Source organism: Sinocyclocheilus grahami, unplaced genomic scaffold (assembly GCF_001515645.1).
Source record: "Sinocyclocheilus grahami isolate Dianchi unplaced genomic scaffold, SAMN03320097.WGS_v1.1 scaffold176.1, whole genome shotgun sequence".
Taxonomy (NCBI): domain Eukaryota; kingdom Metazoa; phylum Chordata; class Actinopteri; order Cypriniformes; family Cyprinidae; genus Sinocyclocheilus; species Sinocyclocheilus grahami.
In genome coordinates, this window is record NW_015505355.1 from 2,194,825 (window position 1) to 2,220,927 (window position 26,103).

A 26,103-nucleotide genomic window follows, 5' to 3' on the forward strand; every position below is an offset into this window, starting at 1 on the left:
TGGATGCGATTAATCGTTTGACAGCACTAAATATAATATATGCTATACGTAAAGAAATATTACATTTATACATATATAAATATTAATAAAAATGACTGCACAGTGATATACACTAGCACGTGTTTTGTGTCTTAGCTGTTTTTGTATTTTGTGTTATGTATTTTAATATGGCAAGATGCCAATTTGACCAATAAGCATCTAGGACCTGAACTATAAACTATATAAACTTAAATAAAATAGATAATAATTTCTATTTATGTTCTTTCTACCCTCATGAAATATATCACATTATGACCTGTTTATGAGGACTTGAAGTACTATATAAAGTATTTTGATCCCAGTTTCATCAATGCATGCTGTAGATTAAGACATTGTTTAATATAAATTAAAAAAAACAATTCCAGCATTGTTGAGAGCTAGTCAGTTTTCTCCGTTTTCACTGATTGCAGATCTGTTTTGTATCTTCTCTTTTGTTATAATGGTTTTGGGGAAGCTGATCAGTGTAGCACAGAGTTTGACTTCCTGTTGACTCGCTTTCAAAACATCAGAACAGGAAGTGGTAAGATCATGATTTGGGTTTTTAGCCTTTGATTTTCTAATGACTAAAACCATTAGAGCACATGCTATTAGGCCAAATTGTGCAGATCTAATGTGGCCATTAAACAGTTTCAAAGATAATGAGCCCACATCAGTGTTTCTTCAGTCAGGGTCAAGTGGTGGCTTGGAAATGACTTGAGTGAGGGCTTGTTACAGGATTTTCAGGTCAGTCTCAGACTCCCAGTCCATTTGCTGATTTTATGCAAGAGGAATGCTGAGAGAATCAAGTTATCAGTATCGTAATGAAACAACTCCTGAATCATCTTTATGTAAAAGCAGTTTTGTTTGGTTTGTATCATAACATATCATACTAATATAAATAGATAGTCACAGATTTATTGTGTTTCTGTTTTGTAAAATTAAGAAATATGCTAGCTAGGGCTGCACAATTAATCAAATTTCTAATCGCAATTACAATTATGGATGCCACAATTACGTAATCATTCAAAGCGGCAATTAATCGTTCAAAGTCCACTTATGTTATTCTGCACGCTTAAGATATGTTTTTTTCTTTCTACATGTTATCTTAAGGCTTTTTCCATTATTTTAGTTTTAGTATAACATTATAATACCATTCATATTTTTACTTTTTTTTTTTTCATTTATAGAAAAAAAACCAATCCGATGTATATTTGACATTTGAGGCTTAATACTATAGAAAAGCACTAAAGGTTTTTCAGTTAGAGTGTTTTCAGCTTGTTTATTTTCATATAAAAATACGGCATGCAGTTGCATCAAACAATGGTAAGCTTTTTCCATTATTTTAGTTTTAGTATAACATTATAATACCATTCATATTTTTACTTTTTTTTTTTTTTTATCATTTATAGAAAAAAAACCAATCCGATGTATATTTGACATTTGAGGCTTAATACTATAGAAAAGCACTAAAGGTTTTTCAGTTAGAGTGTTTTCAGCTTGTTTATTTTCATATAAAAATACGGCATGCAGTTGCATCAAACAATGGTATAAGCATCATTCAATGTCAATTGTGATAATCGTAATTAATAATCGCAATTACAATTTCAAGGGAATAATCGACAATTGTGATTTTTGTCATAATCGTGCAGCCCTAATGCTAGCTGTACTGTAAATACAGCATCCTAAAAAGTTTTGAAATCATCATTGCATTTATTTTCATTCTTCATTAGCTTCTTGCCTAGTTCAGGTTGTCAGTGACAGGATTTGTTTTTTTACACTGCTTTAAAGTGTGAACTATAGCCAGAAATGAAGATCATGTCATTATTTACTCACCCTCATGTCTTAGCAAACTTGTATGACGTTCTTTTTTCTGTGGAACATAAAAGAAGATATTATGAATAAGGTGCTTTTTGTCGATAGAATGGAAAATAATGGGGTCCAATGTTTTCCCTAGTTTTGTTCAAAATATCTTTTTGTTCAGCAGAAGGAAGAAAGTCATACAGGTTGTGAGTACGTGAGGGTAAGTAAATAATGACAGGATTTTCATGTTTTGGTGCACTGTTACTTTAAAGGGGTCATATGATGCTGCTAAAAAGAACATTATTTGGTGTAATGAAATGTGTTTATGCGGTTTAAGGTTCAAAAAACACATTATTTTCCACATAATGTACATTATTGTTTCTCCTCTATGCCCCGCCTTTCTGAAACGCGTCGATTTTTACAAAGCTCATCGGTCTGAAAAGCGAGGTGTGCTCTGATTGGCCAGCTATCCAGTGTGTTGTGATTGGCTGAATACCTCAAGCGTGTGACAGAAATGTTACGCCCCTTAACATACTGTGTTTCCATCATACAGTCTATGGTTTCCATGTGTCCCCGGCGCGACGAGACAAAACCAATAAAACCCATTACAAACGAGGCATTTGTTGGACATAATTACTGATTGAGGGCTGCACTGTGATCTTTAAAAATCATTATATGACATTAATAGTCTTTTAATGTCATATAATGATTCTGGTTCTAAATATTCTTTGATTTAAAAATGAAAATACGATTTTTTTGGTATATAAACCATTGTTACACTAAATTAAAAAAAAAAATTCTGTAAATCATGGTAAATATGTATGATCGTCATTTATTTTTTCTCAGAAAAAAACAATTTAAACAGGACACATTCTGATGTACAGGGAAAAATGCTTGAAAACCCTTTTCATATTTGTATATAGTAGTATATAAATGTGACATTTTCATGGCAATAGTTCACAAAGTCACTGCGAGCATTTGATCTGGTTAGAAACACTTGTCTATAAATTACAACTTTAATTTCTAACTGAAAAGTGGCATAATTTTATTTTCTTAAGAAATATGTTGGTTAATAGTGTGCACACCCTCAAAAAAGAGCAGTGAGTCATTCTGCCCTAATAGTATGAGGAGGTTTGTTTGTGTCAGTGAGAAGAATATTCCAGAAATCCATCCAGCGTCAGAGACGGCAGTGGGAAGACAGAGTGCCTGTTACTGTGTGCCATACTGAGCCAAAACTAATGTACCTAAACATTTCTGGCCAAGTTTCCAGATTGTTCTCCAATAAGAGGTCTCTTCCGAAGTCTGTTTCCTTTGCCTCAATTTGCCAAAAGGTCACAGGAAGTGGCCTCCTTCATTGACAAAAAGCTTTAGAGCAATTTTAAATTGCAAAGAGATCATTTCAAAGAGTCTTTTCACAGACTCATGTTGATAATTGTGGTGGCATATTGAGGCTTTAAGAACATGCACATTCAGCATACTTTTTCAATGCTAAAAAAATGTAAGAAGATATGTTTTGCTTGAGAAAACTTAAAAATAAGAAGTTACTACTTTTTTCCATTTGGTTGAGTTAGTTGGGCAAATGAGATTTACAATGAGATTTCCGGTAATCAAAATCTGGCAGCAACAGCATATTTTTCCACTTAGGCGAGCGATTTTCAGACGTGCAACAACAGACGATTTATAACAATAAAGCAGCAAAGCTGTTGTGGAAGCTCTCACATCAGTCTCTCTGTTACTGACACAGATTTGCAGGAAATTACCATCGTTTGGCAAATAAATAATTTGCGGTATGTATTCCCAACATTTTATTATGTAAGGGAATTTATGGTAACGAAAATATTTAACATTTAGCCATTCCCCAAACTAATTATCTCAAATGGCTTGGGTATGTGGAGCATTCACAGCTTATATGGACTGCACACCCCTTGTGCACATACTGTATAGTGGTATTTTTACCAGGTGAGAACTCACGAAGAGCTTATACAAAATAGGCTCCAGCATCTCTGCAACCTTACAGGACATGCAGTTTGGACAATGGATGGATGTATAATAATTATTATAATAATAACAATAGGCTTAGCAAACACCATTAATAATTTAATGTTTATTGTAGTAATTAAATTTAAGAATTACCATCAAGAGAAAGCAAAATGGCATTGCATAAATAAAAGTTTCAAAAAGACCAGGAATATCAGCAAAAAAGGTTGACCAAATGGGAAAAATATGAGTAGCAGGGTAAAATAAATTTATTGTATGTAAATTCAGAGGTCAAGCAAAAAGAGCAAGCCGTGTGAAGGACTGAACCAATAGTGTTGCTGGCTTGTTGCCTGGTCTCCTTTTACAGCTTCCTGCCATGTATGCTATTTTAAAGAGACACACAGCTGCACCTGACAGTTTCCTGCAGAGAGGGCAGGGCTGCACGCTGGTCTCCACAAACAGAGAGAGGGAGGAGAAGAGAAAATAGAGAGAGTGCAGATAGATAAGTGAAGAGAGGCATCACTTCTGAGACAATCTGCGGCACTGGGGGCCATAAGCAAGTCTGCCTTTCATCAGCAGGGTCTGCTCAACTGACACAGTGTAAGCATAGTGGCGAACTGCATTGTGTGTTTCGTGGAGACAGGAAATCAGGGGATCAATAGCACTGGAATACAGCCAATGCCAGGATTTCATTTCTACAAAGGGTACTAAAAGAATCCAAGTGGACTGCTGGGACAGCTGGCATCTGTTAAGAACAGAGACTATCATAAATATCTGTAAGAGACACTTCTGAAGGTACAGCTATCCATCATCTGGCTTCACTGAGAACGAGAGCCTCTTCTGGAATCCTGGACATTTGCTTTGGCTTCACTTGAGTTCTCTGTTATCCAAACAGGATCTCTGTGTCGTGTATCCTCGCTTTAGTCGAGAGGGTATGGTTGATCTTCAGGCCGGACGTGAGGCCTGCTGTTTCCCATGAAGAGGTTTGGTAGTTTGCGTCGGACCAAGAAGCACCATGACGAGGAGCTGCTTTCAGGGAGACGGCAGTCAGAGTCGGCATGTTTGTCTGGTACAGTACTAATCAGGATATGTCTCTGTATAGAGCCTTCAGCTAGACATAACAGTATTGATATCTGTCTGGTGGTGGAATGTTCAAGTCTGCCTTGTGCTGTTATGTGCCAGGCATTGACTACTTGTTAATCATATAGTCTATTAGATATGTACAGTACATGTATGTGTTGCATGACACACATTTTTTGAACTGGATAAATCATTCATAGTCTGTTGACTTGGCTTCTGTGTATGTATGTCAAGATCATTTAAATAAACAGCCTAGACATTCCAGTGTAGAGGTAAAGGAAGTTACCGTAGGCTGGAATGGTCTACGTTGAGCTGTGTATTATGTAAGTCTGTATTAATCACTTGGCAGGGAAACTCATTTCAGACCTAATTTGGTTCAGGGTTGACCCCGAAGCCATCAGCTGATGCCTTCATCACAGTGACGCAAACAAAAATGTGACCGTGGGTTCCATTAGGAGTAAGGTTTGTAAGAGACACCAGACTCACCTGAAACATGTAGTCTCATGATCACAGTCTGAAATTCCTTAATTCATTTTTAATTGATAACTAAACTCAAACTGAACTGAAGGCACGAACTGGAAATTCTAAACCCATATGTTTTGCTGTTGCGGTTGTGAAAAGCATAATCTCTGTGACATTGGACTCAGCTTGACTTTGGACTGACTTGAAGGTGATATAATTTTTTTATGTTAAAATACATTCTCCTGCCCCGTCGTAATATGCAGAACAACCATGTAATCTGTGCTGAAGTTGATTTCTCATAAAAGTATAAACACTACGGTGCTATCAAAACATTATCCTGCATGTTTGGGTGTCTCGACCAGCCCAACATAGCAACATTGGCTCAACCAATGGTATACTTTTAGGGTGGAACGGTCTGTTGGTTGACCAATGGCAGGCAGAGAGATTATTTGGGAAAATTGTTTGAAATCCAATAATTTTGCAAAACTATGGTGCTGCTAGTAGTGCAGAAATGATAAACGCCACCTTGAAAATCTGTATATTTCCCCTAAAATTATAAACGCGATGGGCAAAATATTATTGTTTAAGTGTCCCGACCAGCCCAGCAAAGCAATATTGGCTCAACCAATGGCATAAGTTTGGGGCGGGACTATCTGTTGGCTGACCAATGACAGACATAGGGATTGTTTGGGAAATCTGTTTGAAAGCCAATAATTCTGAAAAACTGTATGGTGCAGCTAGTAGCACAGAAATAACACACTCCAACTTTAAAGAACGACTACAGAGCAACTCACCTTATAACAATTTACCTTATACCTTACCTACTTTCTATCGTTGTATTCCTTTGTTTAGATCTTCTGCATGTCCAGAATGTCTGGATGCACATACAGCCATGTGAAAAAGTTAGGACACCCTATTGAATTCCATGGTTTTGTCTATCGGGGCATAATAAAAAAATATCTCCTTGGCAAGTCTTAAAATTTGGAAAATAAAACCTCAGATGAACAACGACACATGACACATCACACTGTGTCATTATTTATTTAACAAAATAAAGCAAAGATGGAAAAACCATGTGTGCCAAAGTTAGGACACCCTGTGATTCAGTTGCCTGTAGATCCACTTTTAGCAGCAATAACTTGTAATCATTTTCTGTATGATTTTATTAGTTTTACTCTCACATTGTTCTGGAAGAAGTTTGGCCCACTCTTCTTTACAACGTTGCTCCAGTTTATTGAAGTTTGTGGGTATTTGTTTATGCACAACTCTCACCACATGATTTCAGTCAGGATGAGCTCTGGACTTTGACTGGGCTTTTGCAGAACCTTGATTATTTTCTTTTCAGCCGTTCTGTTGTAGATTTGCTGGTGTGCTTGGGATCATTGTCTTGCTGCATCACCCAATCTTGGCCAAGCTTTAGCTGTCAGATGGGTGACCTCACATTTGACTCTAGATTACTTTGGTATACAGAAGAGCTCATGGTGGATTCAATGACTGTGAGGTGCCCAGGTCCTGTGGCTATAAAGCAAGCCCCAAATCATCAGCCCTCCACCAGCATGCTTGTCTTTGGTATGAGGTGTTTGTGATGATATGCTTATTAGGTTTTCACCAAACGTGGCGCTGTGCATTATGGCCAAACATCTCCACTTTGGTCTCGTCTGTTCAAAGGATATTGTTCTAGAAGGCTTATGGTTTGTTCAGATGCAAATTTGCAAACCTAAACCGTGCTGCCATGTTTTTTTAGTGAGAAAAAGCTTTCTTCTGGCAAGCCTTCCAAACATGCCATACTTCCCATATTTTTTTAACTGTGCTGTCATGAACTTTATCATTTAACATGTTAACTGAGGCCTGTAGAGTCTGCGGTGAAGTTCTTGGTTTTTCTGCCATTTCTCTAAGCGTTACACCGTCTGATCTTGGGGTGAATTTCCTGGGATGTCCACTCTAGGGAGGATTGGTATCTGTTTTGAATGTCTTCCACTCATGAATAAACTTCCTCACTGTAGAATGATGGACTTCAAATTGTTTGGAAATGGCCGTATTACTCTTCCTAGATTGATGGCAGCAACAATGGCTTCTCTAAGATCATTGCTGATGTCTTACCACCTTGGCATTGTGTTAACACACACCTGAAGGCTCCAGACCATCAAACTGCTTTGATTAGCAGTGCCTGACTGCTACTTACCCACTTAATTCTTATGTTAACAGTAAGGGTGTCCTAACTTTGTCCCACATGGCTTTTCCATTTTTGCTTTATTTTTATTAAATAAATAATGACATGGTGCATTGTTGTTCATCTGAGGTTTTATTTTCCAAATTTTAAGACCTGCCAAGGAGATATTTTTTTATTATGCCCCGATAGACAAAACCATGGAATTCAATAGGGTGTCCTAACTTTTTCACATGGCTGTATGTGCATCCAGACATTCTGGACATGCAGAAGATCTAAACAAAGGAATACAACGATAGAAAGTAGGTAAGGTATAAGGTAAAGTTCTTATGTTAACAGTAAGGGTGTCCTAACTTTGTCCCACATGGCTTTTCCATTTTTGCTTTATTTTTATTAAATAAATAATGACATGGTGCATTTGTTGTTCATCTGAGGTTTTATTTTCCAAATTTTAAGACCTGCCTATGATTAGATTGATTTTTTTTTTTTTTTTTTTAAATAACCTGATACATAAAACCATGGAATTAAATAGGGTGTCCAATCTTTTTTACATGACTGTACACATGCGCTGAATCATATGATGGGTCACATTATGTCAGCCTGACTGGAGTGTTGTATTAAGAGTCACAGTGGTGTCCCAAGGGGCTTCGCTGTGTGTCACATGAAATAGTGTTCCTGACGCAAATCAAACAAGCTCAGGTTGCCTCAGTACTCTGTCAGCTGAATCCAAAATTTGGTTCGCATTTATGTTCAGGCTTAAGATAAAGGTTAGGATTAGTTCTGTGACTGACAGATGATTTTTCATGGCCAGTATGTTTCCTGACTGACTGAATAAGAGCCACTGAAGCCTTCGTTTCTCAATTTCCAGCTGTTGGAAGCATGTTACTCAATAGTCTTCTTGCTCAATCTGGTTAATATGGTAAAGCTATTAGGATGCGCTGTGGAATATCATGCAGGATGGTGTTGATATGAACAATCTCATTTATAGCATGACAGTTACTCATATAACTGACAAGGATACAAATATAATGTAAACCAGCAAGCACACAATTAAATTAGATGGCATTTATTTCTTCAAATGGGTCATCCTTCTTTCATACTATATCATTGGATCATTAAAATTGAACTGAATTAACACATGCGTTCATGCTTTAGGTCTTACAATAAATGGTGCCATCAAATAGTGTAAAACCAAAATCCCTCACTTAAACATTTCACTAACATTGCCATGGAACGGAGTCAAATCAGTATAATCAAACACAGCTGGACTCAAATGAAGGTGTAGAACCATAAAACCAGTTAAATATATGAGTGTCACAGCAAAGGGTCTGAATACTTAGGACCATGTGATATTTCAGTTTTTCTTTTTTAATAAATCTGCAAAAATGTCAACAATTCTGTGTTTTTCTGTCAATATGGGGTGCTGTGTGTACATTAATGAGGAAAAAAAATTAACTTAAATGATTTTAGCAAATGGCTGCAATATAACAAAGAGTGAAAAATTTAAGGGGGTCTGAATACTTTCCGTACCCACTGTATATGCTTTTGATCATGCTGTGGCAGTATTAGTGGAGGCTGGTACAGTAATATATCAGTCCTTATGTTGTGTCATGCAGTACATGAGGGGTTATGTGAGGGTTGTCATATGAGACACCTGTTTGCTGTGGTATCTCTGATGAATCCAGCTCTAAACTGGAGTGATTAACTCTACAGTAAAACTGAATCAAAGGAATGCTCTGCATTAAATACTAGTTAAGCTCTGTTAACCACATGCATCATTTTTGGACAGAAAATAATTTAGGCTTGCACTTGCATTAAGACACTTTCCCCATGGAACTAAAATAAAGATCAATAAACCCTGTAACTTCTGCATGATACTGCAAGGTTACCGGAACAGGACTGTTGGCATGCAGCGAATTCCACTCACGAGAATGACATTGGTAGATGGAACAGTATTCCTACTTCAAAAAGAACAACTTTAAAGCCCAAATAATGAATATGTTTGTACTGAATAATTTTACTTCGTTTTGAATTTGCTTTTATAGAAGGATAAGCTTCACTCTTGTGCTTTGAAGTGCTGCAACCACAATTTTGTCTTTTTTCCATTATAAACTAACATTCAAAAGTGCTGAGTCAGTAAGATTTTAATACTTTTATTCAGCAAGGACATATTAAATTGATCAAATGTGACAGTAAAGACTTGTCTAGTGTTACACAAGATTTCTATTTCAAATAAATACTATTATTTTACTATTCTTTTTCTATCATTATATTCTTTTACTTTTACTATATATTAATATTAAATCAGCGTATTAGAATGATTTCTTAAGAATGGCACTAAAGACTGCAGTAATGGCTGCTGAAAATTCAGCTTTGCATCACATAAATTACAAAATGGAACATATATAAAGTATACATATGTGATAAGGGTCAATTTTTTTAAATTGAGATTTATAAACCGTCTCAAAGCTGAATAAATAAGCTTTCCGTTGATGTATGGTTTGTTATGATAGGATAGTTTATGATATTTGGCTGAGATACAACTATTTGAAAATCTGGAATCTGAGGGTGCAAAAAAAAATCTAAATATTGAGAAAATCGCCTTTAAAGTTGTCCAAATGACGTTCTTAGCAATGCATATTACTAATCAAAAAAGTTTTGATATATTTACGGTAAGAAATTGACAAAATATCTTCATGGAACATGATCTTTACTTAATGTCCTAATGATTTTTGGCATAAAAGAAAAATCAATAATTTTGACCCATAAAATGTATTTTTGGCTATTGCTACAAATATACCCCAGCGACTTAAAGGGGTCATATGATGCTATTTCAATTTTTCCTTTCTCTTTGGAGTGTTACAAGCTGATTGTGCATAGATAAGATCCCTGAAGTTGCAAAGACTAAAGTCTCAAAACCAAAGAGATAATCTTTATCAAAGTTAAGAGACTGCCACGCCCCCCTAAAACGGCTCGTTCTAACACGCCCTCACATATCTACCTCACTATGTGGAAATATTTGCATAATGCCGCCCAAATGTTCACGCAAAGAAAGAAGGCGTGGTTTCAGTAACCGCAGTTAGTGTTGAAGCAGCATGTCAGGGAGACGCTGTGTGTTTCTAGGCGAAAGCAAAAGCACTTTATTTGGCCTTCCGAAAGTAGATGCATTTAGGAATCTCTAGGACAGGGGTGGCGAACTCCGGTCCTGGATAGCCACAGCCCTGCAGAGTTCAGCTCCAACCCTAATTAAAACTCACCTGCCTGTAGCTTCCTAGTAACTGTTCAGACCTTGATTAGCTTGTTCAGGTGTGTTTGATTAGGGTTGAAGCAAAACTCTGCAGGGCTGCGGCTCTCCAGGACCGACGTTCGCCACCCCTGCTCTAGGATTTCAAGCGTGTGATGGAAATGTTACGCCCCTCACCATACTGTCGATGCCTTGTCCCGGCCAGAGCGAAGAGACAAAAACATTAAAACCCATTACAAACGAGGCATTTGTTGCATCCAGTGGGGACATAATTACGGATTATAATGACTTATACTGTCTTTTTACGCATTTCGTTGCATCGTGCCGCATAAACATAAAACCATGTCTGCATTTGTGATCGGAGAAATGACAAAGCCGTGGCTTGTGTACTGCAAACAAATACCAGCTTCATCACTGAGCCCCTTTCAGGCTCTGTCTTTACATTTATTTTGAAAGATGAAGCTCGTGATTATGGTAAGGGGCATTACATTTCCGATAAGTGCTTGCAGTGTTCGGCCAATCACAATGCACTGGGTCAGCTGGCCAATCAGAGCAGACTGCGCTTGTCGGAAGGAGGGACTTTGTAGAGAACGAAGCGTTTGAGAGAGGCGGGGCATAGAGGACCTACAATAATGTACAGTATTTGAAAAATAATGTGTTTTTTTGAACATTAAAGCATGTCAACATATTCTGTTACACCAAATACACAAAATAATGATCTTTAAAAAAGCATCATATGACCCCTTTAAGACTGGTTTTGTGGTCCAGGGTCACATATATTCTTTATAAAATATAAAGAATAATTTAAGAATACATTTTAAATTGCATATTTCACCATATATCTGTTTACTGTATAATTTTACTTTAATATTACTGTTTTTACTTTTTGATCAAACAAATGCAGCATTGGTGAGCATAAGAGACTTCTTTTATAAACATTATAAAAATTACATTTGGTATTTGAAGAAAAAAAACAGGTAAGTGTGAAGAATTAACATCTCTATTTTTCATTTTTAAAAACAGGGTTTTGTGATTTATTAGTTTTTTTTTTTTTTTTTGTGACAGAGCACAGGAACATGCTTCCCTGCTAATTTATTCAGAAGTACACTAATGTCTTGATTGACAGTCAGTTGTTTGTCAATGCAGCTGTTTTCTGCTGTGCCACGATTATTTGACCATTCCTGGTAGAATTTAGCATCTCTCACTGAGGTAGGAAAGCTAACAGAAGATAAATAAGATAGAATAGATATCTCTATTTTGTCTTTCTTTCTGTCAATCGTTCCTATGATGCAACAAATTTCAGAATTATGATTCTATTGAACTAAATCCACTTTGCAAATTCAGTACTTCATTGTCTTCTGTACTGATGTGTCTCACAGGCTCTGGGATTTCCACTCCCCCCACCACCCCGACACAGAGTCCCGTTCCACCGGTCTTCCCTATGGAGACCCCCAGTCCTGTGGAGCGGGTGGAGGAACGACGCTCCCGCTCTCTCTCGTCTCCCCCTGACACAGGCCAGCGCTTCAGCCTGAGCCCCTCCACCACCAAACCCCCTATCGCCTCGTACACCTTTTACTCTACCTCACGCCAGGTGAGTGAATGACTTCACATGTGCTTTCTGGGATTTACTATAGTATACTCTTGTCCCATTGTGAAGCAAAATCATATTTACAGCTCTAGTGGCACCTTCAATCGACCGATGGCATATTTATTAAAAGACAAATGTGGATGCTCATTTTCTACACCTAACATACAGTTTGAAGCAAGCGGCAACCTCCCGCTCTCTCTTGTGAAGCCAACAAGGAAGTGACTTAAACTGTAATTCATCAACTGGCCGCTAGAGGCTGGCTGCAAAAGGGAGTCAATCCCATAGACTCCCCATGTTAAAATGTTTACAGCCTGGTTCAAAAAATGATTTTGGTCTATATAGCTAATTTTGCCCTTCATGACAACTGTGAGGGGGGTGAATTTTTTTATAACTCATCCGTTTAAATTATATTAAGCCTTAAAGTTCTGCATAATTAAGGGTGTGGCCACTTGAGTGACCGGTGGATTGCCGCTGCTGTCACCACCGTCGAGCTAGGTGGGCGTGACTTCAGCAACCTGCTCCCACTTTGATTATCTGGGAGTGACGCGCGGTGACGCGCTGCCAAGATGGCGACGGACGCCTCCGCCCACTTTTGAGCTTCAAAAACGCTCTTCGGAAATCTACGGGTGACATCACGGATACTACGTCCATGTTTTTATACAGTCTATGGTTTGAAGTCTTTCAGTGACAAAAAATTGTTGAGCAAATGCTTTTTTTTGTACAGTAAGTCCACTGCAAAGTATTTATTATGGACAGTTTACATTTTACAGCTATGCATAGCCTAATGTTGCAGCTGAGGGATATATAGTCCTAGTAACTACAGTATGAGATCATGACACAAACATTAATATATACAGTATATATATATATATATATATATATATATATATATATATATATATATATATATATCAGTTTCTTGATTTTATTTTTCCTACTTTTCAGTTGCATTTTATGTGTGCATTATACTGTTTGCACCTGCTGCAGACCCAATTGTAATCTTAAAATGTGCTGATCTATCAAATATTACATTTACATTCTAAAATCTATAACCTAAACAAGCTGTGAATACACAGCAACTATTTTATTTATTGTAAATTATTTATACGCAATGATTTTATTTTTAAACCAATTATGACACCCCCAGGCCAGTTGTGGTGTTATTTGCAATTTCCACCTAAAAGAGATTGATCAAAAGTTAGTGTACTTGTTTACCAAAGGCACTACACTACTACATTGATAGATTTAACAGTATTTAGGTTATATAAAATGCTAGCGATGTATGAAATTACCTTAGCAAGGCACATAAGTCAGCTATTTTATTTAAAAGATAATGTTTGAAATATAATTTCCACCTATTAAACACACTGTTGGATATTACCAGTAGACAAATGGAATATACTTGTCATAAGAGATTTTCCACAGGACTATAAGTGTCCGTTTTTGATGAAACCACCCTAACGTTTGTTTGAGTACGCTATTTATTTATTAGTTTTTGTGCCGGGAACAGCCAGGCTTACGTAGGAATTTTGGAAGATTCGCTGGTTTGATTAAATACCTTAAAATAGAAAGTACCTTATTTTCTGTGGCTTAAACTGTGATCCATGGATATTGGCTCAGGCGCTCATGGTGTTTAAAATGCTGACTATGTAGGTGGCTCGCTAGGTTTCGAGACAAAGCCGCGGCAGGTAATTTATGCCTGATCAGTCAATTCGCATTTCGCTTTCGTTTCGTCGTCGTCCAGCAGAGAGCGGCAGAGCTATAACTAGAGCCAAGTTATCCCTTCATACCTATGCTTCAGACTCAGTGTTGACATTATACGCTCCAAATGAGGTAGGTTACTCTACCTGTACCTGCGCGTCGTTTTCCTGCGCTCAGAAAACAGACGTGAAACAGACCGATTGGGATGTTCCACTGTCACCTTTGCAGGGGTGTCCGTCTATTAATATTTCACCACTGCGCGTAATGAATCCTTTAGTGAAAGCTCTGCCTGGAGAGAACATTACAAGTTTAAGATCACTCTGCTTTCTATGTGGTGACCAGCCTGCTTGTTTGAAGATAATCAGATGTTTAAAAATGGGCGCTACCACTCCATTGGATCTAATAGGGTCTAACTTGAAGTAAGTGCTTGTTGGTGAAATCATCAGCCCGTGTCTTTGTGTTTTAGAGCTGCGTACTTACTGAAGGCATGCTGGAAAAACTTGAACTTGATAATGAAGGTAAATGGTTATATTTATGTTTTGCATTGCTTGCTTATTTTATTTCATATGCGCTTTGCAAGTTTATGGGCTATGACTAAATTTAATTTTCAGCCTGTTCTTAAATAAAGGTTTGCTGTATGTAGTATTTTTGTATGGTTTTATGAGTATAACGGGTTTAATTCATAACATAATTGCATTGTATATTGTATTAAAAATTTAATTGATTTTAAAGATTTATGCAAAACATATTTGTCACATTTTTAAGTGTTAGAGTTAGGCAACTAATGATTCTAATTCTAATGATTCGAGTGATTTCTTCTCCGTTTTCAGCTGCTGAAGAGCCAGACAGTGACATTTACATGCGCTTTATGAAATCCCACAAGTGCTATGACCTCATCCCCACCAGCTCCAAACTAGTGGTATTTGACACTTCATTACAGGTACATCTTAAATGTTTTCTGTGTTCTAGCACAAGAACAGAAAGTGAAAAGATTTGAGTATGTTTTGTGCTATCTTGCTACATACTGCATGCTAATCTGTTTACTCTGTTTAAGCTTATACTATAAAAATAGTATATGAAATTTAGGAATGATTTCATGATGCACATTTCAAACAGTAGTTTGTTGTATTGTTGTCTGCATACCATTCTGTATATGTCTTTCAGTCATCATCATCTTGGATTATCTAAATTTTGTAACTTTCGACAGTCTGATCAAATAATAGAGATGGTTAATAGCACAGCTTTTAATTGCATCTAGTTCATTCATCACACTGGAAATGGTCAGGTTGAACACATTGCACTGTGGGATACAAAATTGCATGCAGGTTACTTTATTGTATATTGTATAGGTCATTCCATATATGCATAAAGTTGCATATTTTGAACAGTATACCATGCAAAAATGTAAAGCATACAAGTTTTAGTATGAGCCACAGATGCTGTCTTTCAGTTTTGCTTCCCAGTTGTAGTTTAAACACATGATGTGTAAGTGAATGTGGTTAATGTTTCATCAGTAAATAAATCTTAGTTGGTGATTGAAATGGATGGGATCTCTTTGAAGTGTATGGGAAGCCGTCATAAAGCTAGGTTTGTCAGGGTTAAACAGTAATCATGTGCAGGTATGTGCCGTTATTAGATTTGGGGGTAACACACCCTTATACCCTATTAATTAGCCTGTTGACTTTCCTCTGGCTGAGGGCCAGTTTGAAATAATAAAGGCTCAGAACAGAAGATCTGTGGAATTTCATGCTTAGGCTGATGTACGTATTGTACTTGTTTGTGAATGAAAGTTTCTGAAATGAGGATGTGTTATGCCTGTCTACATTGTGATAAAAAAAAATGCAAAGTTTATGAGCCATAAATTGAAAAAAGCCTTTATATGAACTGCCTTTACATTGAAATGCAAGTTCATTTTTAATGGATAACTGGTGGGATGGTCAAAAATTGAGAGAATTTGTCCAAATTAGTGCTGTCAAACGATTAATCACGATTAATCGCATCCAAAGTATTTAGTATTAAGTATCCTGTTGACTTTCCTCTGGCTGAGGGCCAGTTTGAAATAATAAAGGCTCAGAACAGAAGATCTGTGGAATTTCATGCTTAGGCTGATGTACGTATTGTACTTGTTTGTGAATGAAAGTTTCTGAAATGAGGATGTGTTATGCCTGTCTACATTGTGATAAAAAAAATGCAAAGTTTATGAGCCATAAATTGAAAAAAGCCTTTATATGAACTGCCTTTACATTGAAATGCAAGTTCATTTTTAATGGATAACTGGTGGGATGGTCAAAAATTGAGAGAATTTGTCCAAATTAGTGCTGTCAAACGATTAATCACGATTAATCGCATCCAAAGTATTTAGTATTAAGTATTTGTTTACATAATATATGTGTGTGTGCTGTGTATATTTATTATGTATATATAAGTACACATGCATGTATATATTTTGAAAATATTTACATGCATATATGTATATTCATATAATTGATATTATTTAATATATAAACATAACATATTTTTTATATACCTGCATGAGTGTGTATTTATATATACATAATAAATATACAATGTACACACACACATTATGTAAACAAAAACTTTTTTTTTGAATGCGATTAATCACGATTAATCGTTTGACAGCACTAGTCCAAAATGTACCGAATATGAGTAAATGATAGCATTAGTGAGTAAATAAAACTGTTATGTTCCAGTTGGCTGATAGAAATCACATCATTTAAGTCAAATGAAGACTGAACCCCTTGCTGATGTAAGTCACATGGGCATTTCAAATAAACCAAAACCTACTGAAGAAAGTTTTAGCAACACAGACATCTTCTAACATCTTTGTCATCTACCTCAAGTTTATCTAGGATGCTTAATGAATGGCATACCCTTTGCATTAAACCTTTAAAAGAAAGTTTTAAATGCAGAGGAGAAAAAAAAAATCACTTTTTCGGTTTTCATTAGTTTGACAGCTCCGGCTCATTTTGTACAGTATGTTGCTGCAGACGTCACAACTGATAATTGTGCTGTTTGTTGCTGTGCAGAGAAACCGCTTATTAATTGCATTGCTATAAGGACTAAACTTATTTTAATCAATACAAAATACAACTTTATGGCCGGTAAGATTTGTTTAAGGCCAAATTTCCCAGTTCATTTGTCATTGGCAGGTGTGGACATTTTTATTTGCACCCAGCTCATTGTGTCTCCTGTGATTTTTGGCTCACACCACTAGTTCCTCCAGAAGTGTTTTTAAAGGCACCCAAACGAAAAATATTATGTGAATCCTTTGTTCTCTGTTAGGTTAAGAAAGCTTTCTTTGCCTTGGTTGCTAATGGAGTTCGAGCTGCGCCATTGTGGGAAACCAAAAAACAAAGCTTTGTGGGTGAGCATTGACACGTGCACACACACACCCGCATTTCTGTCATTCTTTTCACTGGAGTTGTGTTTTTTTAACCATACATCAATGGAAAGCTTATTTATTCAGCTTTCAGAAGATTTATAAATCTCAATTTCGAAAAATGGACCCTTATGACTGGTTTTGCGGTCCAGGGTCACATTTGTTTATTTTAAAATTTTAAGTCATATTTTGTGTTAGGTGCAAATATACGAGCTGGAGGAGCATAAAATTGAGACTTGGAGAGGTAAATATTTTCAGCATTTTCACTTTACCACTGCTAACACTCAGTTGCCTTTATATATATTTTTTTTTTTTTCAATTATTCACTGAACTAATTTTTGTACACCCAAAATGTGTATATTCACGCACACCCATGTTCTTTATGGAGAAAATAACAAAGTAAAAGTTTGGAAAGACATGAGGGTGAGTAAATAATTACAGAACTTTTAGTTTAGTTTTGATTTCTGCTTATACCAACAGAACTGTACTTGCAAGAAACTTTTAAACCCTTAGTCAACATATCTCCAGATGCAAGGTGAGACACGTGGTCGTATTTTTGTAGATTGTGTTTATCCTCTTCATTATATGGTGCTTTATCCACTTTTTGGATCCAAATTTATCTTGAAACAAATTCAGCAATTATTTCAGATGACTCGACCAAGATCGCTTTTGTGACATTATCTGCTAAGCAGAGTGGTTTTTTTAAAAATGTTTGGTTTCTTGTAACTCTTTGCTGCTTTTTCCCCAGTATATTTGATGCTGTATACTCACTCATCAAAAATAAGATCCATCGTCTGCCAGTGATCGATCCAGTCACAGGAAACGCTCTGTATATCCTCACACACAAGAGGATCCTCAAGTTTCTGCAGCTCTTTGTGAGTATATTACTTCATTTTAGCTTACTGATCATTCTATGCATACAGTTGTCATACTTATTCAGTTGTTTTGAACAAATCAAACTAGTAAAAGGTTACAGAAGTGTAATAATCATCCTGAGTTATGCTGATGGTTTATGGTCTTGTAGGTGTGCGAGATGCCTAAACCAGCCTTCATGAGGCAGACTCTGGAGGAGCTGGGCATTGGCACGTACAGCAACATCGCTTTCATTCACCCAGATACACCCATTATTAAAGCCCTGGGCATGTTTGTGGAGAGGAGAGTGTCTGCCCTGCCGGTGGTGGATGTTACAGGTAGCAACACGTATTGCTAACTTTCCTGTCAGTTCATATATTTGAATTATTCTTCTGTCAAGCCCTTTTCAGAAACAAAAATTTGTGGTACGTGACAAATTTCTCATATTTGCTTTTCATATTTTTCCTCCCAAAGGAAAGGTTGTGGACATTTACTCCAAATTTGATGTCATTGTAAGTTATACTACTTAAAGTTGACAAATAACTGCTAAAGCTTTTTATCACACATTTGTTACGAGTTTTAAATATACAAGGAAATTGAAGTCATGGATATCTCTACAGTGCATATTTTTTCTAGTTTCTAATATTCTAAAATATTTCATCAGATTTTGCACTTTGAGTGCTTGTGTCTTATGACTGAGAGTTTTCTAGGAGAAATTTGTACACACATACACTACTCTTCAAAAGTTTAGGGTCAGTAAGATTGTTTAAAAAAAAAAAACTTCTGCTCACCAAGGTTAGAAACAAAAATTTGTGGTACGTGACAAATTTCTCATATTTGCTTTTCATATTTTTTCTCCCAAAGGAAAGGTTGTGGACATTTACTCCAAATTTGATGTCATTGTAAGTTATACTACTTAAAGTTGACAAATAACTGCTAAAGCTTTTTATCACACATTTGTTACGAGTTTTAAATATACAAGGAAATTGAAGTCATGGATATCTCTACAGTGCATATTTTTTCTAGTTTCTAATATTCTAAAATATTTCATCAGATTTTGCACTTTGAGTGCTTGTGTCTTATGACTGAGAGTTTTCTAGGAGAAATTTGTACACACATACACTACTCTTCAAAAGTTTAGGGTCAGTAAGATTGTTTAAAAAAAAAAAAACTTCTGCTCACCAAGGTTGCATTTATTTCATCAAAACTACAGTAATAACAGTAATATGGTGAAATATTATTACAATCTAAAATAACTGTTTTCTATTTTAAAATGTAATTTATTCTTGTGATGCCAAGCTGAATTTTCAGCATCATTACTCCAGTCTTCAGTGTCACACGATCCTTCAGAAATCATTCTAATATGCTGATTTGCTGCTCAAGAAACACTATTATTATTATTAATGTTGAAAACAGTTGTGGTGCTCGATATTTTTGTGGAAACCATGATACATTCTCATCAAGATTCTTTGATGAATGGAAAGTTCCTTTATTTGAAATGCAAATATTTTGTAACATAGCATGTCTTTAATGCCCCTTTTTTTGGGGGGGATAATAAAAATATTTTATTCATGTTTATTCATTTATTATTGATTATATTGTTGATTCATTGTAAATGACCAGTAATATTGAGATATAAACTGAGTTATCGAGATGCTTCGTTGTGTAGTGTGTATTTGGCTGTCTGTGAAGTTTGCTGTAGTGTGGCTCTATGTTCATTAGTGTTGTGGGTGTGTGTAGAACCTGGCTGCTGAGAAGACCTACAATAATCTGGACATCACCGTGACTCAGGCGCTGCTGCATCGCTCACAGTACTTCGAGGGCGTTATGAAGTGTTATCGACACGAGACCGTGGAGACTATAGTGGACAGGATCGTCAAAGCTGAGGTGAGATTTACTCACAGCAGTTAGAAAAACACTGTTTACATGGACCAGATGCCAGCCACAGCCACTAGAAAAGAAGTCCCACTTGAAACAGACAATATAGACTTAATTTTTCATAATAAAGAATTGGTCACATTTTGTTTTTAGGTCCAATTCTCACTATTATCTAACTCTGTGGTTCCCAACCCTGGTCCTTGAGGCACACCAACACTGCACATTTTGCATGTCTCCTTTCTCTGACACCAATTTCAGGTCTTGGAGTCTCTACTAATGAGCTGATGACCTGAATCAGGTGTGTTTGATTAAGGAGACATGCAAAACGTGCAGTGTTGGGGTGCCTCCAGGACCAGGGTTGGGAACCACTGATCTAACTCATTGGTCTCAAACTCAATTCCTGGAGGGCCGCAGCTCTGCACAGTTTAGCTCCAACCCTAATCAAACACACCTGATCCAGCTAATCAAGATCACTAGAAACTTCCAAGCAGGTGTGATTTGGAGCTGGTTGGAGCTAAACTTAGTTTGAGACCAATGATCTAACTAATGACTACAACTTTTGCCTCAAGCTCCTAATTTGCTACTTATTAATACTTCATAAGGTAGTTGTTAAATGTAGGTATTGGGTCGGATTAAGGAGTCTAAAATATGGTCATGCAAAATAAGCCATTAAGGGCACTAGACTGCGACAGTTTTTTGACAATGTGCGAGTTCAAATTTGATGTGGTCGCATTTGTGCGAGTGTATGGTCTGCGCTGCTCCAAAGCGTCTGCTCTGCTCCATCCAGTGCGCTGCAGAGCAGGAGTTATATTATAGCAGGAGTCAGATTTCACTGATCACGTAAAGAGAGGTGCTTTCAGTGTGAGTGCTTCGAGTGTATTGCCTGGTTTATACTCATCGCGGCAGCTGCATGAGCGCAAAGGTGCACGTGGCGAAAATGACATGAATACTGAGGAAACGATGGCAGACGGAGGATTTGGCTTTCAAGTGAAAGAAAAGTAAAAGACCACTTCTTAAACTAGAGAAGGTGAACATTTAGATTTTCTTGTAAAAAAGCTGGTTAATTTTAAGCTTTTTTGTGCCATTTTCATCTTCCGGGTTTAAAATCTACATCGTGTTGACGTCACAATTTGTGACGTGGCAATGGACTATAGTACATCGATGACGCGTCAGTGTCTATTAAATTATTCATGAGACTGCGTGTTCTTATCCTATAAGAAGACGCTTCGCTTAATTATTCACATCAGCATGTGTTGATTTGCTATGACAGATGCTTCAGACTGAGACTGTGTACATTAACTGAGAGAAACGGTCATGGATCGAAGGAAGGAGAGCGTTTGTTTTTGCTTTGTAGTAAGAGCTCGACACAAACGCGATTCATTCACTTAGTGAGTGTAACCGTTTTTACAGCTCAGTGACACAAGCCGTCAAAAGGCTTATATAAACGCCACAGAATAAGCCTTAAAAGTTGTCAGAGGTGCAACAGTGCGTTCATATATGTTTTCGATGCAGAGTGCAAATGGCAAAATGCAAATTTATTTCTGTTTTTAACTCGATGGGAGTGAAATGAAACTGTCTGAACCCGAAGCTGTGTGTGTTGTCTGTCTCGTACCAACCCACCCCTGCCCCGCTCCGCTGCACACCACGCCAATTTTTTTAACATTTTTTAAAACTGTAGTGAGAACTGACCAGTGCTGAAACAGTTCATGACCCTTTAATATGTGCTGTATAAGTACTAATAAACAGCCAATATGCTAATAATATGCATGTTAATAAGCAATTAGTTAATAGTGAGAATTGGTCCGAAAAATTATTTAATGGGATAGTTCACCCAAAAATTTAAATTCTGTCATTAATTACTCACCCTCATGTTGTTCCAAACCCGTAAGACCTTCATTCATGATCAGAACACAAATTAAGATATTTCCTTGTTACATTTCTGAGCCTTGATTGTGGTAGGACTCTTGCTGTCTATGGAGGGTCAGAAAGCTCTCGGATTTCATCAGAAGTACCTTAATTTGTGTTCCGAAGATGAACGAAGGTCTTGAGGGTTTGGAACAACGTGAGGGTGAGTAATTCATTACAGAATTTTCGTTTTTTGGTGAACTATTGCTTTAAGTACTTTACCAATATTTTTGCTTTTAAACTCTTCAGTATGCTTGCCTCTTTGGCTTCCATTATATAAATACTTTTTTCTGTCCCTTTTTTATGATTCAAATGTATTCTCTGTGGTAATCAACAGCATGCCACAGATTCACTATAATGCAAATAAATGATTAAAAATTGTATTAAATGAGGAGGTCAGAGATCAACATGGAATGGTTTTCATTTCAGTTATTTTGGCTTTATATATATATATATATATCTCTATACTTTGTTTTTCCATGTAAACACGATGAATATCAAACGGCCCCTGATTTTGTGTGTGTGTGTGTTCTGCAGGTGCACAGGCTGGTAGTGGTGGATGATAACTCCAGCATCGAGGGCATCATCTCTCTCTCGGACATCCTGCAGGCGCTGGTTCTCACCCCCGCAGGTATAGATGCACAGAATTCCTAAATCAACCCTCCATTTCACTTTCCTTCTCTCCTCTCCACTCTTCCCCGGATCCAATCTCCTCTCCCTGGACATCTATCACTTGAGTGCCCCTCTCTGAGACCCTGAGCACAGGTACGCTCACACAAGCTGGATTCTGATCGGCTTGTTATGGTTGTGCTGAATGAAGCTGGATGTAGGTGTGTATTCCAGCAATACACATCATAATGGCATCATTGCAGGCGTTTGTTTGGAACTGATTTTTTTGTAACACAGACAGCTCGTACATTACTGCAAGTTGACCTGACAAACTGTCAATGGCAAAAAAAAATCATTATGAGGCAGAAATAGCTGTCTGGTTGAATAGTGATTGAAATACAGCATGTGCTCTCAGAGCCCTTAATGAAGCCTGCTGGGAAAAACCGCATGAAACACGCCGCATCTCTCACGTGCTGCTCAGCATGCTGTCTTTAATGTGTTGAGCTGCATTGAGCAACACTCCTGTGAAGGCAAAAATAAGAAATGTCGCTTGATGTTTTTGTAACAGGCATTCCACAGTTGAGGATAACCTGGAAATATTTTGGGCAAAAACCTAGAAAGGGAATTTTTAAAAGATATGGAAGGTTATGGAAATCAAATGTCATGGAAATAAAAATCTTAAAATATTTGAAAGCCACAGACAATCATTGAAATAACAAAGTCATTGAAAAGTCATGGAAATTAAATTAATACTATCATAAAAAAAGTTACCAAAAATTCATGGGAACTAATAAAATAGTGTAAAAAACAGGAAAGTCATGAAAATCTATACTAATGTAAAAAGTCACAGAAAAATTATGCAAATGTTTAAAATTGTAAAAAGTCATGAAAGTCGTGGTAATAAATACTATCATAAAAAGTCACCGAAAATTTATGGAAATTATTAAAATTGTCACAGGAAAGTCATAGAAATCAATACTAAATTAAAAAGTTGTAGAAGACTTATGGAAATTAATTCAATTGGAAAAAGTCACAAAAAAGTCAAGCACATTAATAAAATATTTAATGTTGCATGAAAAGTTATGGAAATCTTCACTAAAAACCATGGAAATAGATGAAAATCATTGATCAGTCAGGAAAATGTATTATTGAATATATATATTTCTAGTTTCCTTTAGCTCTAAAATATTTCATTAGTTAGAATTCAAATTACAAAATTTTCAATTCATATTTTTTCAGTGATTGTGAAAATATTCAAACATAACAGTTGATCAAAAACACAGACATTTGTGCTGTAACCAATTCATACCTAAGCTTTGAGCTTCTTTATGTTCTGCTTAGTGATTTGTGTGCACATAACAGATTTATGGTTCAAAATAGTCTCTTTTTAAAACTGTCTTCCTGTGATGATGCCCAAGTGTGTGTGGTATTAAAAGAGCACTGACTGAAAGATTTGTTTCATGAACTGAATTTCATAGCATTTGCCCCACAGGAGGACGCAGAAGGGACAGTGTGACTGAATGACAAGACAATATTTTGGAGGTGAAAGAAATGCAAGAAATTCAAACCAAAAAGGTCCAGCCGGCATTCCTGACGGGATACAGAGAAGAGGACAGCTGGAAACTTTTTAGATCCTCATTTAATGGCAGGAAATTGTACCGGGCTGAATGAAACTGTTTGAATCTGCAGCTGAAGGAACAGACATGCGATCATAATGCACACATTGTTGGACATGTTTATGGTGGGCTGATCATGAGAATCTGCCGCTGTACTTTACACTGCTTTAGATGCTGGGCATGTTTGCCTGGTGATGCTGCTGGTTTTAGAGGTGCTCACTGACAGCGCTAAATCAGGCATGTCTTCTAGCTGGGTCTGCGTTATATCATCAGGCACTGTAGTCCACTCTTGGCTGAAGTGGAAATTTGCCTTAAATGAAGACCTCGGAGAGAGCTGATTGTAAAGGTTAGCAGAGACCCATAGATGTGCATGTAGTGCAAAAGAAGGTTCTGGATTCTTAAGCAATAAGTTGCCGTTGGTTCAAATAACCTGCTAGACTCTGTAGACATCTGGCCATTTTTTTCTCTCCCACTCTCTTGAAAATGCTTTCAGGTTGCATTTCATCCCAAAATGAAAAGTAAAAAATATAAACAGAAAATTAAGCATAAAGCAAAAAAAAAAAATGCTTATTTTCTTGACAGATAAGCATATTTCCCTGTAGGTTTTATTATTGTAATACAAAAATTATTTAGTATTATTATTATTATTTATATTGCATCTATATTTTTATATATTATGTAAATAATAAAATGTGTATATATTATAGTATTTATTCAATCACCTGTAATTTATGCAGAATTTAAAGAAAAAGAAAGGTTACTTTTTTAAATAATGAGTTACTAATAAGAATCACTTCTGAAAATAATTGCTACATTAATAGTTTAATATTACATAGTCATGAAAATAATGTAACTATTTTCAGAAGGGGCTCTCATTAGTTGGTCATTTAAAAAAAAAAAAAAAAAATTTTTTTTTTTTTTTTTTTTTATAGAACTAATACTATAATATATGCATGTTAAAGAAAAAAAGGGAATGAGATGTTTTGTATTACAATAATTAAAATTGCAGGGAAATGTGCTTGCTTACCATGAAAATAATGTAACAATAAAAAACATTCAAAAAATGATGCTCCTAAAAACATCTGTGGCTTTTTTGTTTCTTTCAATTTTGGTGTGATATATGATATGACCCAGACGCATTCTTGACAAGTTTAATGCGATTCATCCGAATATTATTGATTTTGCCTGTCAACACTGGCCTATTATTCCAAAATGTCTACTGAATATAAATTGTATTCTCATCCTATTCGTTTTCAGTGGAAAAATGAATGTACTACCACACTGCAGACGCACTGACTGTCATGGACTGTATTTTTACTGGAACAAAGAATATGTTATGAAAAGTGACTATATACAGAGCCTTATTTTTCTATCATGACTGTCTGTTGTGTTTGGCTGGTGTGGAAAGCCGTGTGCACTACCTGTCTTATGCACTAAAAGAGCATGAATGTCAAACCTTGCAGTTGCAAAAATGGCCACGCATCTTTGCACCCCAGTTATATGCTGAGCTACTGTAAATACCATGCCATGTAATGGGTTCAAAACTGATAAATCATGTATTGTTTGATTGCATATTTTCATTATTGTAGGTGCTGTCCGTGAAAGTTAAGACTGCTAAGTCCAGAGAGAAAGAAATGTACATTTGTGTACACAGAAATGACACTATATATTTTTTTTATGTGGTTGAGCTAAAATATATTGATAATGCATTAATGTTTGTCTGAGATTTGTTTTGTGTACACCTTTCTGTCCCTAATGTTTCATGCTACCATATGGTTTAATTTGAAGGCTTGTTTTTGATCACAG

At 36.4% G+C, this 26,103-nt stretch overlaps 1 pseudogene; it reads left to right on the top strand.

Annotated features, from left to right (window-relative positions):
• The first annotated feature begins 4,229 nt into the window (after nt 1-4,229).
• On the top strand, nt 4,230-24,948 carry LOC107593761 (5'-AMP-activated protein kinase subunit gamma-1-like; annotated as a pseudogene).
• The last annotated feature ends 1,155 nt before the right edge of the window (nt 24,949-26,103 follow it).